This window comes from Mauremys reevesii, linkage group 1, assembly GCF_016161935.1.
Source record: "Mauremys reevesii isolate NIE-2019 linkage group 1, ASM1616193v1, whole genome shotgun sequence".
NCBI lineage: Eukaryota > Metazoa > Chordata > Testudines > Geoemydidae > Mauremys > Mauremys reevesii.
The window spans coordinates 339882230-339902687 of NC_052623.1; the positions used below are offsets into that span (position 1 = coordinate 339882230).

Here is a 20458-nt window from a genome sequence, read left to right on the forward strand (position 1 = left end):
TCCCATTATTAAAAGTGTACCAAAAAGTAAGGACCTGGCTCTATATGGTGCTGAGTGCCCTCAAATCATATTGAATTAAACAGGAATTCAGCACTTCACGTGTCTGGGCCTTAAATCCACAAATTTAATTAACTTTATCAATAAATAAAAAAGTCCTATAGAATTTAATAGGAATAGAACCAAGAGAGTTGTATCAAAAGAGAATGTTTTATAGACATTACTTCAAAATGCATAAAATACCCTTTAAATAAGTATTTTGAACCACTCTGTGTGTATATCTATATCACAATTCTAAAAGTTGACTTTCAGTGACATTTAGACTTTTAAGTGCTTAAGTCACTTTTGAATATGAGAATTAGATGCCTTTGAAAATTTTATCCTATAGAACTTTGGCATAAGGATATTGTCACCACTCTTTTTTACACCAGCGTTCTATTATTGACACGAGAGTCACCCTTGTGCCAAACGGCAGCAGAATTCTGGGGCCATGCAAGTCAGCTTCCTAGAATCAGTGACACAGAGTCTAGATATAATCTACGTATAAATGGCTATATTTATACATATAGTCCAGCCCTGGAACAGAGGTGGTCACAAATAGCATGCAGGCAATATCCTCTTTCAGAAATCTCAACTCATACACCAATGTCTGGAAGCTACTCTGCCCCGATAATTGGCTCTAATTAGAGAGATTAAGGCTGAGAGTGAACTCTGCTGCAGCTCACTCCAGCTTCTTTCAAAAGATCCTTCCATAACAAAAATCAATACAGCCTTTCTTCAAAGACTAAAAAAAAATGCTGGCTTGCTAAGAAAAAAAAATGTGTAAGATTATGTGTAACAGTATCATCCAGTGACTCCTGCCATAATTATTATTTATTTATATTGCAGTCATTCCTAGGAACCCCAGTCATGGACCATGACCTCATTGTGCTAGGTGCTGTACAAATGTAGAACAAAAATATGGCTATTGTCCAAGGAGCTTACTAAAAATTATAAAACAGGAGACAACAGATGGATATAGATACACAGATGGGGAAGCATAAAGAGACAATGAGACAATACTGGTTGGTATAATAGGCAGCAGTTACAGATTACTGCAGGCTTAACCATTGTCAAGTTTGTTTAAGCTTAACTACAAAAGAACACTTTAAGGACAGATGAAAGGAAAATAAGGATGTAGATGTTTTACAGATGTTTACAGGAAGCTCCTCCCAAGCATGAGGGGCTGCGAGGGATGGAGCACAAAGGTGCTTGTTTGATAATTTAACAGGTGGCCGATGAAGGCTAGCATCATTGGCTGATCAGCGGCAGAGTCAGCATCTTTATAGCATGGCAAATAGGATTAGGACAAGATGATAACAGTATTATCCTTGTATTACAGATAGGAAAACAATGGCAAAAAGATTAAGGGTGGAATTTTCAAAGCATTCAGTGCTGGTCTAACTTTGCTCCAACCAAGGTCAATGAGAGTTGTGCCATCAACATCAGTAGTATCAAAATTAGATCAGAGTGATTTTGAAACTCCCATTCCAAGTGACTTGCTATGAGCCACGGAGCAAATCAGTGTCAGATCCAGGATTAGAACTCTAGTTCTGGCTTTGTTCAGACAATACCTGTATATACAGTTATATATTAATATAGTGATTAAACAAGTGTTCAATATTATTCCCAGAACATTTTAGATGAAAAATATTAATAAAAAACAGAAAAACAAAAAATCATTTTGATCTAAATTTTCCGGTTTTTTAACAAAAAACTGAAAAATAATGGGACAAAGAGTCCTGTGGCACCTTATAGACCCATGAAAGCTTATGCACCAATACATCTGTTAGTCTATAAGGTGCCACCAGACTCTTTGCCGCTTTTTACAGATCCAGACTAACACGGCTACCCCAATTTTATTTGGAAAATAATGGTTTCTATTCTTCCCTTCTCTTCTGTAATGGGAGAGTAAGGGGTGAGAAGGAGAGGAGCAAATCCTCCACAACCAAATTTTTAAAATTTAATTCAAAAAAGGTTTTGAAAATATATCACATATTTCAACTAGAGAAGAGAAGGCTGAGTGGGGACATGATAACAGTCTTTAAATATGTAAATGGCTGTTATACAGAGGACAGTGATCAACTGTCCAAAGAGGGCCAGAAGAGAAGTAATTGGCTTAGTTTGCAACAAAAGAGATTTAGGTTGGATATTAGGGAAAAAAAAAACTTTCTAACTATAAGGAGAGTAAGGCAGTGCATAGGTCACCTTTTGAGACTGTGGAAATCACATGCCTGTTTACGGGCAGGTTAGAAAAATGTCTTTCAGGGATGATTTAGGTATTCATGGTGCTGCCTCGGGGAGGGGGGGGGAGATGGATTAGATGACCTTTTGTTGTCCCTTCCAGCCCTATATATCTATGCTTCTACAACTAGCTATAGTAATTATTTTTTCATACATTTGCGTAGATGTTACAACCTTGCATGGGAGCAAGAGTCATATGAGTTGAGGAACTTCAAAGAAGAAAAATAAATTTTGGCTTTTTGGGCGGGTATTTTAGGAAATATGCTGAATGTCCTTAGCCATGTAAATGGTGGCATACAACATATAGGGAGAAGGTTTTTGATGTTCACATTCAGTACTCCTTAAAAAAAATCCTATAGAACAGCAATTCTCAAAATTTATCAACACAAGGACCCCCCCCCTTTTCCTTTAAAATTTTTAGCGGACCCTCATGCTCTCTGCTCAGACCCAGACCCCACCCTTCCCACACCCGCTCCATCCCTCCCCCTCCTCTTCCCTGCTTCTTTCCGCCCCTATCTCAAGCACGCCCTGTCCCCGGTCCTCTCGCTCGCTCCCTCCCAGCGCCTCCTGCACACCACTGAACAGCTGTTCCCCAGCATGCAGGAGGGAGAGGAGTTTATCTACATATATCAGACTGGTTCAATGTCATCTAAAGATATATATACACATAAAAGGCAGCATAACTTGTGACACACACAAATGGTTAATACTTTTGAGATGCATCTAGCTGCTTGGAGCTTGTCTACAGTTACAGTGCCGTAACACTTACTGAAGACACTAACTACAGCAATAGGAGAGCTTCTCCCATCAATGCAGCACTGTCTACACTGGGAGTTAGGTCGGTATAACCGAGTCTCTCAGGATAACAGGATTTTCCACACCCTGAGTGATGTAATTATACCAACATAAGTTTGTAGTATAGACCAGGGCTTAGCATGGGGAAAATTCAGCTACCTTTGCTCATGCTGAATATTATCTTATACAGCAACTTCCATGGAACTACTCACACAGTAAGTTATTACTCAGTGTGAGTAAGAATGGCAAAAGCAGGCTCGCCATATAGCTGTGGAATTCAGGACTAATTGATGCATTGTATCTACAGGATATGCAAAAGAGTACAATACATAACAAATATAGTTTATTTTCATGAATATTTTTAATACTGTGGTCATTACAAAATAACTACTGAATAAAATGATTTTACAGCTTTTGTTTAAAAAATCAAAAAACATAAATTTCAAATTACTTTGTTCAATGGATCCCTAGTTCACATAGTGTATTGAACAGCCAAAGACATTAGGCAGAAGAAATCTGGGATTAATGGTTTGTCATGGAGGCACCCTGCTATTAAATTAGAAATTAGTGCCTTCTAATAGTCAAGAAATGACCACATATGACATGCAGAGTGATCTAGAGCCAGCTGATCAATTAAACTGGTAATAATAAATTAAGAATAACATTGTTAAAATAGTCACATGTGGTTAAGAGCTCCAGGAACTGTGAATCTGAGGGACACACATAGTATTCATATAAACACACACACACACACACACACACACACACTGTTCCTCTTCTTGATCTCTTCCCTCTTCCATCTACTTTCTTCCCCCTCTGCATATTAAATCTTCCATATCATCACTTACAAAGATGAATCACGATTTAAAAACTGCTATACAAATATTGTGTGCTGGATTCTACAATAAGATAGATGCTATAACTATAGTAGATAGCATTTATTCTAGCCAATTTTATACAGCCTTGATATCCAGGCACCTTCTTAGTAAACATCCCAAAAGCACATGCCAGATGACTATCTCAATAGGGAAATTTTAAATACCATACCTATGGGGACTGTTTCCTTTTTAATATTTTATCCTACATATGTTTAGTCTTTTTCAGCATTAAGCGCTCTGAATCCTAATTTTTATCTTCTGCACATCTATAATTTAACAAGTTTCATTCAGTTCACTCTGAAAGTCCAAATGAATGAAATGTCCTTAGAGGGCAGGATTATTAGGACATGTTGTAAATCTTTTAAATCCAATAACCCAAAGATATAATTTCTAGTTAAGTATTGTGGGGAGGAGAGGGGAGTCATAACTGACGGCCATGTTGGTATCATGCACTACAACTTCTTAGCTACGAGATCATAGCCTTGAAATAAAAGACTTTTGAAGCATGAGGACAAGTATTAATAATAGATTTTCCTGGTTTCAAGTCCCTCCCTCCCCTGGTATTTCAATAGCTCGAAAGAAACTTTCCTTTTCAAAAGAAAACCTTGCAGGCATTTTGTTCACAACTTATGTACTTATTCCTTTTGATATTAAAAATAAGTAAATCACCTAGACACATCTGAAAATGCATCACTGTGCAGAGAGTAAATTTATAAGAGTTATTTCACATTCCTAGGATGTAAAAGCAACTAATATGATTTTATTGACCATTTACAGACAATGTGTGTTTTGCTTATAGTCTCTGTGTTCCAAGTAAGAGGCAGGAGTACATTCCTTCCCCTCCTCACCTCTTAGCAATATATGGCAGTTATAAATAACTACTACATGTTGCCATGCTGAAAAAATGGAGGAAATGTCTTTTCCTCACCTTTTTACAGACCCTGCACAACTCTATATTTGACCTGCTCTGCATCTATGATCTCATTTCTGAGTGGGTCCACATTTGCCTGGGGGAGGCAAATACTCCATACCCTCTTCGTGTTCTTCACTCAATCCCACCTGCAGGCTAAACTGGACTATGAGGGGGCAGGGACCTGTACAGCCATGTTAGTTCTTCCAGGACCATGGTTTTGGGCAAGAGGAGGGGAGGGGTGTGGGAAGACAGTGGCTCTTTGTAGTTCCTTCTGACTCTTAGGAGTGAGTTAACAGCACAGAGAGGGATGGGGCCATGGGCCTGGCTACGCCCTCTGTCTCAACACAGTGGCCAACAGAGCTAGCTAGGTGGAAGACAGAGAGTATACTGCACCCTGAAAAGAGCAATAGCAAAGTACTTCACGCCCCAAAGCAAAAAGGGAGTGGGGAATGTGCAGATACCTCATTCCCATTCTGCCTAATCTATTGAGCTACCCACAAGGGGGAGCTTTTGCGAAGAATTACCTTACTATTAGGGGCTTCTCTTTGATTGCATTGAGAACTGCAATTTCTGTTCATTTATAGTGTGCTTCCCACCTGTCACTAGTATGTTTAAGTGATAAATTAAATAGCAGATCATATCCTTGAATGAATATGGGAAAATATGTCAGATCAGTGATCCATATGTACTAATTCCCGGTTTTAAGAACAGGAGTGACAAAACGCAGAAAGCTCAGCAGCTGATAGTTCCCACAGAGTTCATTGCTACAACTGCATGCCAGTCTCTCAGGGGAAATTAGACCCTAATTACTCATGGTATAGGCATGTTGTTGTAATGAAAAAGAAAAAAAAACACTAAAGATTTCAATCTGCCTTTTTCACAGCAACCTTATGAAAATAAAATCCAACTGCTTCCTTGATTTAATGGAATGAAAGTTTCTCTCTCAATAGAATTTTTAAAAATCAAGGTGAACATATGTTATACTTTATAATGACAAAATTATCAGAAATAAATGTAGTTATTTGTTAGAACTTTTATTTTAAATTTAACCAAACCACAGATTCAGGAAAGCCCCACCCTGTGAGTAATGGGAGCAATCTCAACATTAGATCAAACAAAACAGGGTATTTCTTGTACCAAGCACAGGGGAGGTCGTCCAGCCATACCATAAAGCAATGTAAAATATAGAGCATAAAGAATTATATATGAAAAAAACTGTAATCAACTGAAGATCTCCAAGTACTTTAAAAGGAGAGATGGGGAAAACTGCAGAGTTGAATTAAAATGTCTGTGTTTAACTCATGTCACTAAAGGAGAATCTCAGGTTATAGTCAGGAGCAGAGGGAATGAAAATATAATGTAGGGCGGCCAGATGATGATGAAGTCACATAAAAAAAAAGCTGGCAGATCAGAGAAAAGGCAAGCAGAATAAGGGACAAGTTTTTTTTAGTAAAATGCACACAAATGTCAGTCTAAATAATAAGACAGGTGAACTAGAGTGCCTTGTGATAAAGGAGGGATAATATATATAATGATCACAGAAAAACTGGGTGGACTGAGAGCATCAATGGACACAATTTCAATTATCCCCATATTGACTGGGAACATTTCACTTCAGGACGAAATGCAGAGAAAAATTTCGATAGAAATAGTGACCATAATACAATAGCATTCAAACATCTGTGTGGGGAAAAGAACATCCTGCTGCCACACCACTGTTTAATTTCAAAAATTAGTTGAAACAATAGTAAAGAATAAAATTGTCAGACACATAGAAAAACATAAACTCTTGAGCAATAGTCTGTCATGGGATTCCTAGGACCAATCCTATTCAATTTATTCATAAATGATCTGGAGAAAGGGTAAACAGTGAGGGTGGCAAAGTTTGCATACTGATACTAACTCAAGATAGTTAAAAAAGCAAACAGGATGTTAGGAATCATTAAAAGGGATAGAGAATAAGACTGAGAATATAGGCTATTAGCCATAAAGGTTTTCTGTTTTGTTTGGGTTGCTCTTTTTTTAAAAAAAAACAACAACTTTACACTGCTTTATGATATGGCAGGACTACAGCTAGCTAGCTAGCAAAAAATTAAAATAAATAGGAAAAATTAAGATCTATAAGATTAACAAATTCCCCCAGTTCTTCATTCTTCCTCCTTACAAATACAATGGATGCCAGTACATGAAGTTTAACAAAAGCTAAAGAGAGAAACATTTGCGGGAAGCCTTTATAAAAATACTGGCAACATATTGTTGATTAAAAGAGACAGATCTATATTTAAAGTAATTAGAGATTTTCAGATGGTTTCATACTTGATTTTTTTCATATTCACACACACACACACACACACACACACACACACACAGAGTGTATCCACCTCTCACCCCACGCACATACCATATATGGAAAAAAAATCAAATATGTAACCTGAACATCTCCAAATAATGTAATTATAGATATTTATTTCTTTGACCTGCAGTATATTGCCAATATTTTCACAAAGGGTTTGTTAAACCTAATGTACTGGCATCCATCGTCTTTGTGAGGACGACGAATGAGGAACTGGGGGACTCTGTTAATCTCTTATAGATTTTAAATCCAACAGGGACTATTGTGATCATACAATCTGACCAATTGATTGAAACAGGCCACAGAATTTAACTTAGTATTTTCTGCATTAAACCCAATAATTTACAGTAGACCTAACAGCATATCTTTTAGAGACTTCCCAACTTGATTTCAAGTGACGGAGAATCCATATATCAAACAAGCATGCTGTCAATCATAACCAAGAGAGGAAGCAAGAGCTCTGGGCACAACCACCATATAACAAATGGTTTGCCAGAACAAACTGCAAGTTACATTGACAGTATAGCACGGTGTTCAGTGTGTGTAAGTGGGTGAACCTGAAGGCAATCCAGGAGCTTCCTTAGAATTTTTCTTTTTAATACCTGCCATTTGATGCAGCCTATCCTTTCTATAAGCAAAAATACATATTCATATTTTTCCAAATAGTTTTGATGAATCACAGAGGTTAGCCATTTTTGGCAGGGATGAATTAGAGATATCCATAGACAGGGGTGAACTTCAGAGGCAAATAAAACATCAGAGCCTCCTCTTTGATTTGGTGAGTTTTGACAAGTGAATCCTGTGAGCTCTCTTCATTACAAGCATACTTTGGACTCTTTCTTTAGGTTTTAAATAATACCAAGCTTAACCACTGGGATTCAAGTCTTACTTCTTTTTAAAAATTCTGCATAGTGCACAGTTAAGGCTTTCATATTAAAACATAAAAGTTCTATTGACTCTCAAAAATCTTGGTATCTCTTTTACTGCATAGCTTCCCCCACCCGCTTAACCTCCTTGCCTGATGCTGAATATCTTGTATAAATACGTACACACTATGGTTATAATTAACCAGACTTTTGAGGAGGTTCTTCAAAGTAAAGATTATTTCATCCCTTTATACACACAAATGTACGAACTCATTATGATGCTGCCTAGGCCATCCATTTCATTCCTGGTGCTTCACCCGGTGCTTAATTTGTTCTAGTGCTTGCTAGGGCTGAGCCTCCGCACCTCTAGGCTTGCTGTATCAGTTATGAAAGTAAATCATTGCTTGAGCCCCAGCACGTCTTTATTACAAATTAAGCACTGGCTTCACCCCCAATACCATCAATAGCAGAGGATAGGGGTCAGGGAAGGAGAGAAGAGAAGGAGAGAGTGAACCTGACACACTCATTCCCAAAGTGCTTGTAGCCTGGCTTTCAAAATGATTTTTGGGGGGGGGGGGCACATGAGTGGCGAACACCAGCTGGGAGATTAACCAAGAGGTAGGGAATTATTTTTTTGTCCTATGAACAAGACCACCAAACTAGGATAAATTACTGTGCAATAACTATGACCTCTTCCACTAATGCAGCGTTATTTCTTGATACATCAGAAGTGACAGATATAAGAACACTTTTAACCTATTTCAGTCTGAAATTCATATTTGGCTGTTTAAACCGACATTTAGAAGGAATGTCTGCGGACAATTGTTGTGCTGGTCTGTCTACTGCATTTCTGTAACCAGCTATTCCCATAATTTTTAAGGCTTCCCTCATTTTTAATGCCTGTCTGCTTTTGTGTATAACAGGAACTCAATGACTACTGAACCATCCATTTAGTTTCTTGCAGATTTTCTGTACTACTGTACCACCACTGACTCATCTGCCTCCCCTATTTCATCTGGTAGAATCATGATTAATTTCTTCTCTCTAACTGTAAAAAAAAAAAAAAAAATCAACAAAAGGCTTTGAATCACTCACATAGTAATTATTTTTGAAATGCCCTTACTCATTGAATTCAAATGATCAGATTACCATAAGGAAAAATACAACCAAGATTATCTACACTACTTAATTAACAACTACACTTTGGAAACCATGTCAGTAGTTTCTTAAAGGATACATCTGTGCTGCAGAAGTACTTGCAGCCTGAGCTAATGAATATAGGGTAATATATGATAGAAAAGCAAAAATGCATGATTTACTGCCTCCAACTTCAGGCAAATAACAAAAACTATTGGAAATGAAAGCTATCCAAGATGTTTCATGCACAAGCTAGTATTAAAAAAATGTTAGATGCCTCTTCTATCCTTCTCTGCATTACTGTACATGACCATTTTGTTTAAAGAAATGCATTAAAAATAATGACTATTTGATGTTCCTTGAAAAATACTGGTCAGCTGTGTTAAGGATCTCAAAGGATTTTGCTTCACCAAAAACCCCCTGCTTTCCCCAAAAAATAATTAAAATTAACAATGGGTGATCTTCAAAAGGTTTAGTCTGGGTTCATTTCAAGTAAGTGTAACTCCATTTTCTATTTTTCTTATTTTCTGGAGTTCAGCCTAAAACCTTATTGCAGTAATTACAGCTGCTGCTTTTGCTCTGAGTTGATATGGAAAGATTCCCAGACAAGGAGGCAGTACGGAGGGCTTGAGTGACTGCAAACAAGTAGCTGCTATTTCAGCACACTAGGGGGAGTGCAGAAAGTTGTTAACCATGCTAAGAAGCTGTTTTGCAGCCGGTGTGGAAAGTTTCATTCAAGGCAGATAGTCCTGAATGTGCACATACGCACCTTACTTTGAAGCTCCTGACCAGTCAGAAGTGAATTATGTCAGGGGTACAAACTGGCAGCTATTTGATGACCAGTCAGATCCAGTCCAGTCCCATAGGGAGAAGATAGCGCTGCCAGAGGTAACCCGGACCGAATCTGTCGGGTGGATCTCAGTGCAGTTTCCTGTCATTTTACAGGTTAGTTGGACTTTATTGGTCTGCAGCAGTTATATGTTAAGGTATCTATACAGTCCTTAATCCTAAGAAGGAAAATAAGTATTTGTTTATATAGCAATGGGTTGTAGTGAAGGGCATAGGGAAGTTTGCTACTTACCTAAAAGGCTGCTGCTCCCTTACTCTTGTTATTCTAAGAAGCAAGCTTAGAATTAAATAAGTAGGGCAGATGTATGTATGTGACTATACATATTGTTGAGACACAAGGCATGGCCCTGTGCCCTGACTGATAGAGCACTAGTCAGATCCAGCCCAGCCCTGCAGGGGAGAAGATAGTGCTGCCATAGGTAACCAGTCTATGGGGTGGATCTCAGTGCAGTCAGTGGGAATGAGACTGGGAAAACACCATAAAGGAGGAATCGTAGATTGGAGGCCAAATATCTTTGTGAGCTGTATAACATAACTGAACCTGAGACACCATGTGAGCCTAACAGCTACAGTAATTCAGTTTTACTTATTTTGTTGTGTATATGCTCAATATTGTGGACGCGGAAACAACTGTTTTTGTGTTACAACTAAATGTTTTATTAATTTGTCAATATAATACCAAGGGTGACCCTCTTTGAAAGCAGAAGATCTCAGATTGTCAGAAGTCCCAATCCCTATATTTATTTTGCAATATACATATACAGTATATAATTTTAGGCCCAGTGTTACTTTTTTTATTTTAAAGGAAAATAAATTTCTAGTTAGTGATATCTTTGGAGTGTTTTTCAGTAAAAAGAAATTTGAAACTGCTAAGAGTGTGTGTGTGTGTGTGTGTGTGTGTGTGTGTGTTTGAGAAAGAGAGAGAGAGAAACAGTCTTATGATAAAGACTTGTACTAGTTTCCTAAGAAGAGAAAAAGTTAATCCTATTATAATGTTCACTTCGGGTACTTAAAGGTTCCTACAGAAAATCCAGCTTCGTTTGGCTACGCGAGAAGGACAGGATACGCTGGATGTGGTTTAACTAGGCCGCAGACTGCACCAACTATCAGGGGATATGTTTACTCAACATGGTGCTTGCAAGGGTCCTACTGAAAAGACTCAAAGTCCTCTAAGTGCTGGCTGAGAGAGGCTACCCTAAGAGCCAGTGTGGGTTCAGAGCTCGATGCTTCATGACTGACAGGTCCTTCATATTGTGCTTGCATGAAAAAAGCCATGAACAGGCACCTCTCTATGTAGCATTCATTGACCTACAAAAGGCCTTTGGCACGGTAAGCAGGAATGGCATCTATTGAAAACTAGCTGTCCACAAAATGTGCTCTCCCTATTCAAGGAGTTCCATGAGAGAATTAAGGCAACCATCCAGTATGAAAATGAAACATCATCTGAGTTTAGTATTGATACTGGTATGAAGCAAGGCTGCGTCTTAGCATCCACCAGCTTTGGCATCTTCTTCTCTATTCTTCTTTTTGGAAATGATCAATCTGGTATACTAACTGAACCAAGGATGGACGGCAGCTTGTTTAACATCAGACGATTCCAGAGCAGAATGCATGCCACCCAGCTTATTATTCGGGATCTGCTTTTCACAGATGATGCTGCATTCGTCTCTAATTCACCTGATTCATTGCAGGTCATCATAACAAGTTATCTGATGCATGCACCAAGTTTGTCATGGTAATCAGTATCAAGAAAACAGTTGTCATGTCACAAGGTACGAACATTCCACCTAAAATCTATGTCAATAATGAAGCTCCGGATAATGTGGATCACTTCTTCTATCTCAGTTCAATTCTTACCAGCTCACTTAACCTTGACAGGGAACTTGCTGCTAGAATTGGCAAAGCTTCTGTCACTTTTGGCAAACTTATCGCACGTATTTGGAAGAACAAGTTGCTAACCGGGAACAGAAAAAAAAGTGTCCGTCTATCAGGCTTGTATCCTTAGTACCCTCTGTGACAGGTTCCCCCCAGAGTGCCACTTGGAACTAGGTTACCACTGGGCCCTCTGAATCACCAACCTGGGCTCCCTCTCACACTGTGCTGCTGTGACAAACTCTAGACCACTCCCAATCCTACACTCCCACCAGCATTTGCAAAGGCAGGGACACACCCCGCTGCAGTTACATGCAGGCTGACCAGCCACTACATGAATCAATAGAGAGGGTACAGCCAAAATAACTCCCAGTTTTCAACCTAGGACCCCAAGAGCTTTTATCATCCTTCCCTGGTCTAAACCCAACCAGTATGAATTTATTACCCGGTTTGCTCCTCTGTCAGTGTGGAGAAGAATATGCACAATTTGCTTGTGTTAACCAAGCTGAGATTTTCCCCCAGACACTTCACTTAAAGGCACACTGGTTTAGATTAAAACATAAAACCAGTTTAATAACGACAAAAGGCTAGATTTTAAGTAATTATAAGTGATAGCAAACAGATCAAAGCAGATTACCCAGCAAATAAACAAAACCGCAAATGAAGCCCAAAATACTAGATTGCTAATTCATATCCAGTCTAACCCTAGTTGATGATACAAGCAGTTCACCAGGTTTCCATACACAGGTTAGAAATCCTTTTAGCCTAGAACCAACACTTCCCCCAGTCCAGTCTTTGTTCCTCAGATGTTTCCAGGAGTTCCCTTGTGTGTGGAGTGAGGCCTCTTGATGATGTCACACCCCTCCTTATATAGCTTTAACATATGGCGGGAACCCTTTGTTCCAAAATCAGTTCCCAGCCCAATTTGTGGAAAAATACAGGTACCCAAAATGGAGATACGTGTCATGTGGTCTGGTCACATGCTCTTCCATGCCCTGCTGCGTCATAGCAGCCATTACTTACAGGCTGTCTGGAGTGTTCTCAGGAAGGCTCACCCACTGGGGATAAGCCTCTCCTAAGGCCTATTGTTTTTCCTAATGGCCCATTACCATGAATGGGCCCTTCCCAACCAGCTATCTAGACTATGCATCTTGCATAGTGAGTGTAGCCCAGGTGTAACTACATTTGAAATACAGACACATAGTCAATATTCATAACTTTAGATACAAGAATGATACATGCACACAAATAGAATAATCATATTCAGCAAAAAAAATTCAGAAAAGAACATTGTAGCTTTAAAATAGTAATAATCATGGCAGCTCTTGAGTTATCTTGAGTTATCTCTTCTGCTTTTTATGACACTTAAAAGTCATCTGACTCTCACTCTGGGAATTTTAGTAAGCTACCCACACAAAAATAATAATAAATCAAGATTTTCAGAACATTAAAAGCAATGTTCTGAACTTCTGTGCCTGGGTTCATGCTTCAATAACTTCCTTCTAGGTTTAATATTGTTTCCTGCCAGGCAGCCTGGGAGTACATGAAGACTTGGTGAAACTAACATTTGCTTTAACCTGACCTCAAGCCATAGGGTTTGGTATTTGGAATATGCTGACATAGAAAATTCATTTAAAGATCCACTTCACTGATTATATTTTTTTCTCAAATTGCTTGGTAATTAAATCATAGTAAACATGCAGAAAATTAGAACAGTATAATATGCTACATGGAGCTAAATAATGATACACTGCTTTTACAGCTAAGGCAATGAGTCCGTTCTTAATTTCAAAGACTTGGACATGAAGAAACATTCAAGAGGTTTAAAATGTTCTTGTTTGTCAATTTCAGCTGCAACAGAATAAACAGCCGCTGTGTTTGCTTTTCAGAACATAGGGAAGAGATCTCACTATTAATACATTATTGTAATTTTTAGGTCATTAAAAACTTACCTCTGCTTTTACAGAAGCTTAGGGGATCTTTATTTTTTGTTACAAATGTATGGTTTTGGGGGTGGGGGGAGTACCTCATCTGCATATATTTTTGGTTGTTTAATTACAGGAGGCTTCTGCTCTTAGTCACCCTGGAGACAGGCAAATGTCAGGAAGACAAACATGGTTTTATGGCTAAGGAGGGGTTATCACCTCTAAGAGTGTTTATGCCAATTCAGAAAAGCTACATTGTCACATTTATCTTGCTTTACTTTATGCCAATTTCTTTTATATTATGTTTTGAAAATTGGATGTAAACTCGGTAATTGTGATTGGTGCTTTGGATAGAACATTTGATAGGAGTTTTAACTGTAAAAACTGCAACTGGCAAATGCAATTTGGTGAAAAGGATTTCAAAGAGAACACTGAAGATTCTTATCAAACCATAAAACACAGGGGTAAATGTACCCTGCCCTCCCCCTCTTGTATAAAATACCAGTTTGGTTCAAATATAAACCTTATCTTAAGAAAAACAAGACATGTAAAACATTCATGTTTTAGGAAAAGACCTATGAAAATGAATGTAGGATTGTGTTATTAGAGCAAGAAATCTAGGTGTAATGTGGGTTTTTTCACCCTTCCAAGGAAAACTTCTAAATAAAAACACACAAATAATCATATAAATATTCTTGTTAAAGTAACTTTTATAAATACTCTAAAAATTTTATTGAGAAAAGCCTTTAGGAAATACATGTATAGTAGGAAATGTTTTAAACCTTTAAGTATTTCTTAAATGTTGAAATGGAAAATTGTTTTGGATGGTTTACTTATAAGTATTTTAACAAAATGAGCATTTAATATAATTCCCTAATATCACTGCTATGTAAATGGTAAAATGCTTTATGCACCAAACTCAAATTTAATGACCTTGCTAAACTGATTATTAATACAAGAAGCCATTTGAGTATAGAATAATTAAATGGGGAATTAATTAGTTACTGGCTGTGCTCAAGCAACTCCCTCACCCATCGCAGGAAGACAACAATATCCTCTTTCCAAAAAAATATCATGAAGAATTAACTTATTAAATAACTATTTATGCTAAAATCTCTCTTTAATTGTACATTCAACAGGTAGTTTAGCACAAGTAGTTAGAGCATATTTTAAGGGACCATTCAAGGTGAAGTGGCCAATTAACAGCCCTGTAGTCATAGGACAAAAAGGGGGTTCGTGGGTTACAGATTGTTGCAATAAGTCATGAATTCAGTGCCTTTATTAAGACCACAATTTTTAGTGTCTAGCTAACTTATGAATTAAAGCTCCCAGGCTCATCTTTTGAAAGTGTTGGGCAATTTCCTTTGAGGATGAGGACTGAGAGGTCAGATATAGAGTGATCATTTTGTGAAAAATGTTCACCCACAAGTGATATGGTGGTTTTGTCTTTTATAATTTTTCCGTGTGAGTTCATTCAAGAGCATAGTGATTGTCTGGTTTCACCAACATAGTTGTTAATGGGGCATTTAGTGCACTGGATGAGGTATACTACATGATGTGATGGGATTGTGTAGGACCCATGGATCTTGAAAGGTGTGCTGTCGGGGGCATTGATTATTGTAGCAGTGGAGATAAGTCTGGAGGTTTTGCATCTGTTGTTCTGGCAGGGTCTGGTGCCACTTTCAGTTGGTGTTTCCTGGTCCGGGGGGAGCTTGCATCTGAGGATGAGCTTAGAGACATACCAGCTCAACTCTCTTACCAACAGAAGTTGGTCCAATAAAAGATATTACCTCAGACACCTTATCTCTCTAATATTCTGGGACTCACATGGCTACAACAATGGTGCATATTTTGATTTGGGTTTTCCCTGATTTGGCAGTAAAAGAAACAAGTAGTAAGAGCTGGCCTACCTTTTCTTATTTCTCTGGACAGTAATTTTTAAAATAAAATTACTTGGCGTCCAACAATTTTAAATTACCCTTTTCTACCCCACAAAAGGTGAACACTGGAATACTAATATCCCTATTATGTTATCACCACAATTTGAGTTTGATAGCATGAATCTTTATCACTTTCATAGACACAACAAAATAATTCTAGAAATAAAATTGTCTTGCCTAGAAGAAAAAACACCTTTATTGTATGCATTTATTACCTCTTTAAAATATTTGCAAAGACGCACAGGAAATTTTTAATACTCCCTTGATCTTCTCTAAAATCAATAAGATGTAGCATTCCAACCTATTTATAAAACCCTTTATTAATATAACAGACCCTTCCTGAAATAAACCTTACTTACTACCCACATATGGATATTATGAGAATAAAAACCAAAGGGGTTTTTCTAGTCTTTTGGTATTCTTGTTGACAGGCGAATCTATCCTACATATGGACTATGTTACATATACATACAGGACCTGCCCTAATGGCCTTAAAGTTTCTTTCTAAGGAATAATTTTTCTAACAAACTTGTAACTCGGAATATTCCAGGCATCTAACCACCTATGAATCATGTGCAAATTCTATTTTTTTAAGGATATGGATGTCATAATTACCGAGGCCTCAAAATGATAGTTTTCAGATTGTTCTTAAAGACTTACTCTTTTCCAGGCCAAAAATGCACTAAATCTTACCAATATATTACTTTATAATGTCACATAAGTAGCTGATGTTTCATGACAGCAGCAAATACCATAGGAATTTCCACTATCAGAAGATTTCCATCAGAAAATAATAAATAAATATTTATTTAATTACTAATTATTATTATAACAACATGTTTGAGTTCATTGGCATATTCTATTATAGGTAAGAATTGAAATTAAAAAAAACCCCAACAATTATATAAATTTTCATTCTGTGGGGGAAATCTCTGGATGAAGGTTAATAGGAGTTTTTCCATTAACTTCAATGGGGCCAGGTCTTCACCTTTACTCTTTAAAAGAGACAGGAGAATTTAGATTGCTATACCAATAAAAAGAGTGCACCTTAAAATACCAAATTCATTCAGGATAAAAAAAACATAACAAATATTTCATCAAACTAATTCAATCATCTGAAAACTCATAACTATTTATCATTGCTCTCAAAAATGTGGAAGCAGATTTTCTACTGGGTTACTAGAAGCTGCCTAGACTTATTCAAAGTGATGTCAGTATGTTGAAAAGCTCTTTGTTGCTTTTGTATGTAAGCAGTGTTGATTTGTCACTTTCATCAACTCTTTGGAACTAATTAGATAATGAAGTGATGGCAGTCTTGATTGCTGAAAATTTGTAAACCTTTAACTTAGGGTGAACATTTATAACAACTGAAGCTGGAACGACTATAAAAAGTATCTGCATTGGTACCTCATCCAGCACCTTTTCCAAAGTCTGCAGCAACACCAGTACAGAGGTTTAACTGGAGCTATGACTGACTCACACAATTTGCCATTTGCTGCAAACTGTGAGAACAACTGAAGGTGGTATCCCTGAAGCAACTCACCTTACTTGGCTTATGCTGAAGTTTGGCTCTGTTTTGGCTTGCAGTTCCACTCATATGCTTAGAGAGGAGAAGGGTAGTTCCAGTGCCTTGTATAGGAATTAGACATTAAATGTATGTAATTGTTAACAGGAGACACATGTCTATTTCCCAAAACATGTAGCAGAAAGTTGATTCGGGGGTCATTTTTGTTTTGAACATAATTTTGATTTTATCTTGAGACCTAAATGGAACCCTAAAAAATGCTGAAAATTATAGGCCTGGTTTGTGTCAGTTTTAGCCAGGCTGACCCAAGACCCCCCTTTTGGCAGTTCATACTCTGCCATGCAGGCAAGAAATGGAGATTAAGGCTCCCCTTATGTTCCTGCTTGGGCCCATTCAGACTACGGGTATGGCTACACTTGCAGGTGTGCAGCGCTGGGAGTTACCGCTGTCTTCGTACAGCTGTGTAGGGAAAGTGCTGGTGTGTGGCCACATTTGCAGCATTTGCAGTGCTGTTGGGAGTGGTGCATTATGGGCAGCTATCCCAGCGTTCAAGTGGCAGCAACGTGCTTTTCAAAAGAGGGGGGTGGGGTGGAGTGTGACAGGGAGTGGGGGAGAGAGAGAGAGAGAGAGGATTTTTGGAGCCGACACTGTGTATCAGCTCCCTGCCTTGCAAAATCTGAATTTCCCCAACCCCTCATTTACTCTTAACTGCAAACAGCCTGCAGACCAGATAAGCAGCTGCTCCAAAGGACTCCCTTTCTCCCCCTCCCCCGCGCTGTTTCTCTCCTCAAGCAAACACTAATCCCCCTGCCTGCCTCATTCACAGCAAGGTAGTGGGTTATCTCAATTGATTGTTCACAATCAGTTACAGATTGATCACAGCAAACAAGAGCTGTGTTTGTTTTTTAGATAAGCAGCTCCCGGAGCCCCGAGTTCACAACAAAACAAAGAGAGGCATCATAACAAAACAAAGAGAGTAATTTAGTTAAAAGCATTCTGGGATATCTCCTAATACCCTGGAGGCCAATAACAGCGCTGGTGTGTGGCCACACTTGACGAGCAGCGCTGCATCACCAGCGCTGCACTCGTTATACCTCAAGCAGACCAGGTGTACAGCCAGCGCTGCAGCCAGAGAGTTGCAGCGCTGGATGTGCCTTGCAGGTGTGGACAGTTACTAAGTTGCAGCGCTGTAAAGCCTCCACCAGCGCTGCAACTCTCCAGTGTAGCCAAGCCCTAAAGGTACAATAGCACAGATCACTTCCCTGATATTCCCTTCTGCAAGCATGTGTGCAGGGAAGGGATGTTGAATGGCAAGCAGTGACCTGGATGTGCCCCCCATCACATAGCAAGGAGTAAGCTTTTCCACAAAAAAGGGATAGCATAAAACTTACTCCCTATCCACACCAGCAGGAGTGAATTGTAATTCTTGGCAGTCACAAATTTGTTCTCCCATCTGCTCCTGGGGAGATGCAGTTATGTATCAACCCTAAGCAAGGCTGATTGTAAAACGAGGAAGCCAATACAATATCTGTGGTGAGAAAGCAGTGATTTTAAAGCCCACACTTTAGGCATCAAGAAAGGAACTGAAAATAGGTGAAGCTATGGTCAAAAGACCTCAATGAATATTCAGACCCATAAGGAGAAATGTAACCGTCCCTCACAGCCATTGTTTCTACCTCATGATGCACCGGCAAATCTCCACAGAGAGGAGAGGATTCAAGGGAGCTATCCTTTAGATTGTTCTGTGAGATATAAACATCCAATTCTATATCCTATACCCCACCCCCAAGATATATAAGGGAAAAAAATTAAAAAGCCTAACCCTGTTTTCCAAGCTATAATTCAGTTACAAAAGATATTTTATCTCAGACTCTAAAACTTGTAAATTATGTCTCACCCACTGTTTTTCAGAGGTATTCACTGCAATAGTCCCTTATGACAGTTTGCAAGAAGTCTAGTAGGTCAAGGAGTTGCTAATCAAACTGTTCTCAAACTGTACAACCATTCGTTATGTAATGGGCACCAAAAGCTGAGCAAGAAAACAGCAGTTTGATTAATTTAAACAGCAAGATGATGAATTAACATATTTTCAAACTGATGTTATCACTCTCCCTTGGGTTATGAACAAAAAAGAAAATGTTCTTGTAGTTGAAGAAATTTGCTTTTGATAAAGAATTATATCCTAGTGTTAAAAACAGTATTTGTTGATACATGACTGTCCAAACTTGTGTGCTACATTCCAGATACTAGTATTTTGCCACCAAAAAATAAATCTGGTGCTGTTTTCTGTGCTCATTAATATGAAATCTGTAACTTGCAAGAGTTATAAAATTTATTACAAGTTGGGGCCCAAAAATAAAGTTAATTTGTAACTTTATAAGTCAAAGTTACACATTATTACCCTATAGTGAGTGTGTGTGTGTGTGTGGCGTGGGAGGGGTTGCTGACAGAGAATGAAATCTGACAGGTTTAAAGACTTTCTCTTCTCTGAATCTAAATCAAAAGTCGTATCACCAGGCATTTTATTCTGGCACTTAATGTGATGGTCAGTGTCAAAAAAATCATGAATTTCTCATGAACCACATCTACCACAAGTCATGAAACAGTCCTCTCTCATAAAGTATTTACATTTTAATCTTTTAGATCCATTTCATTAAATACGAAAGTCATACCAGCGCTATGGAAGTGACAGGTTTTTCCCTTTAGATTAAACAGACAATTTGCTAGTAAAATTACTTCAGAAATATTTCTATGGGATATACATGCCTTTTACAAATCCTGCCTAGAAACTTAATGCAAGATCCAGACCCTTTAAATATTCCCATGACCACGAATCACATCTCAATTCATAGAGCATTGAAAAAATTAGCCTCCCAGTGATGGGAACCATATGATTTCTCATAAGATTTTAGCAGCTAAATGTAAGCAGCTCTAAAAATAAGGCAAGGAAATGGCTGTTGTCTTCACTTTAATCCTTCAATTAAAATGAACTTTAGCATTTATTAAAGTCAGAATCCCAGAATAATCCTCTAAATCTGTGTCGTTCAGACGCACCATATGAGGAATACCAGTCATTATGATTCCTCCCTCCCCAATCCTGTTGACATTTCCATTTTCACTCCTAT

At 38.2% G+C, this 20458-nt stretch overlaps 1 protein-coding gene across 7 annotated transcripts in view; it reads right to left on the reverse strand.

Annotated features, from left to right (window-relative positions):
* Positions 1-20458, reverse strand: part of CACNA2D1 (calcium voltage-gated channel auxiliary subunit alpha2delta 1) — a 658833-nt gene that overhangs the window by 256607 nt on the left and 381768 nt on the right. The gene's annotated exons all lie outside the window — the stretch shown is intronic.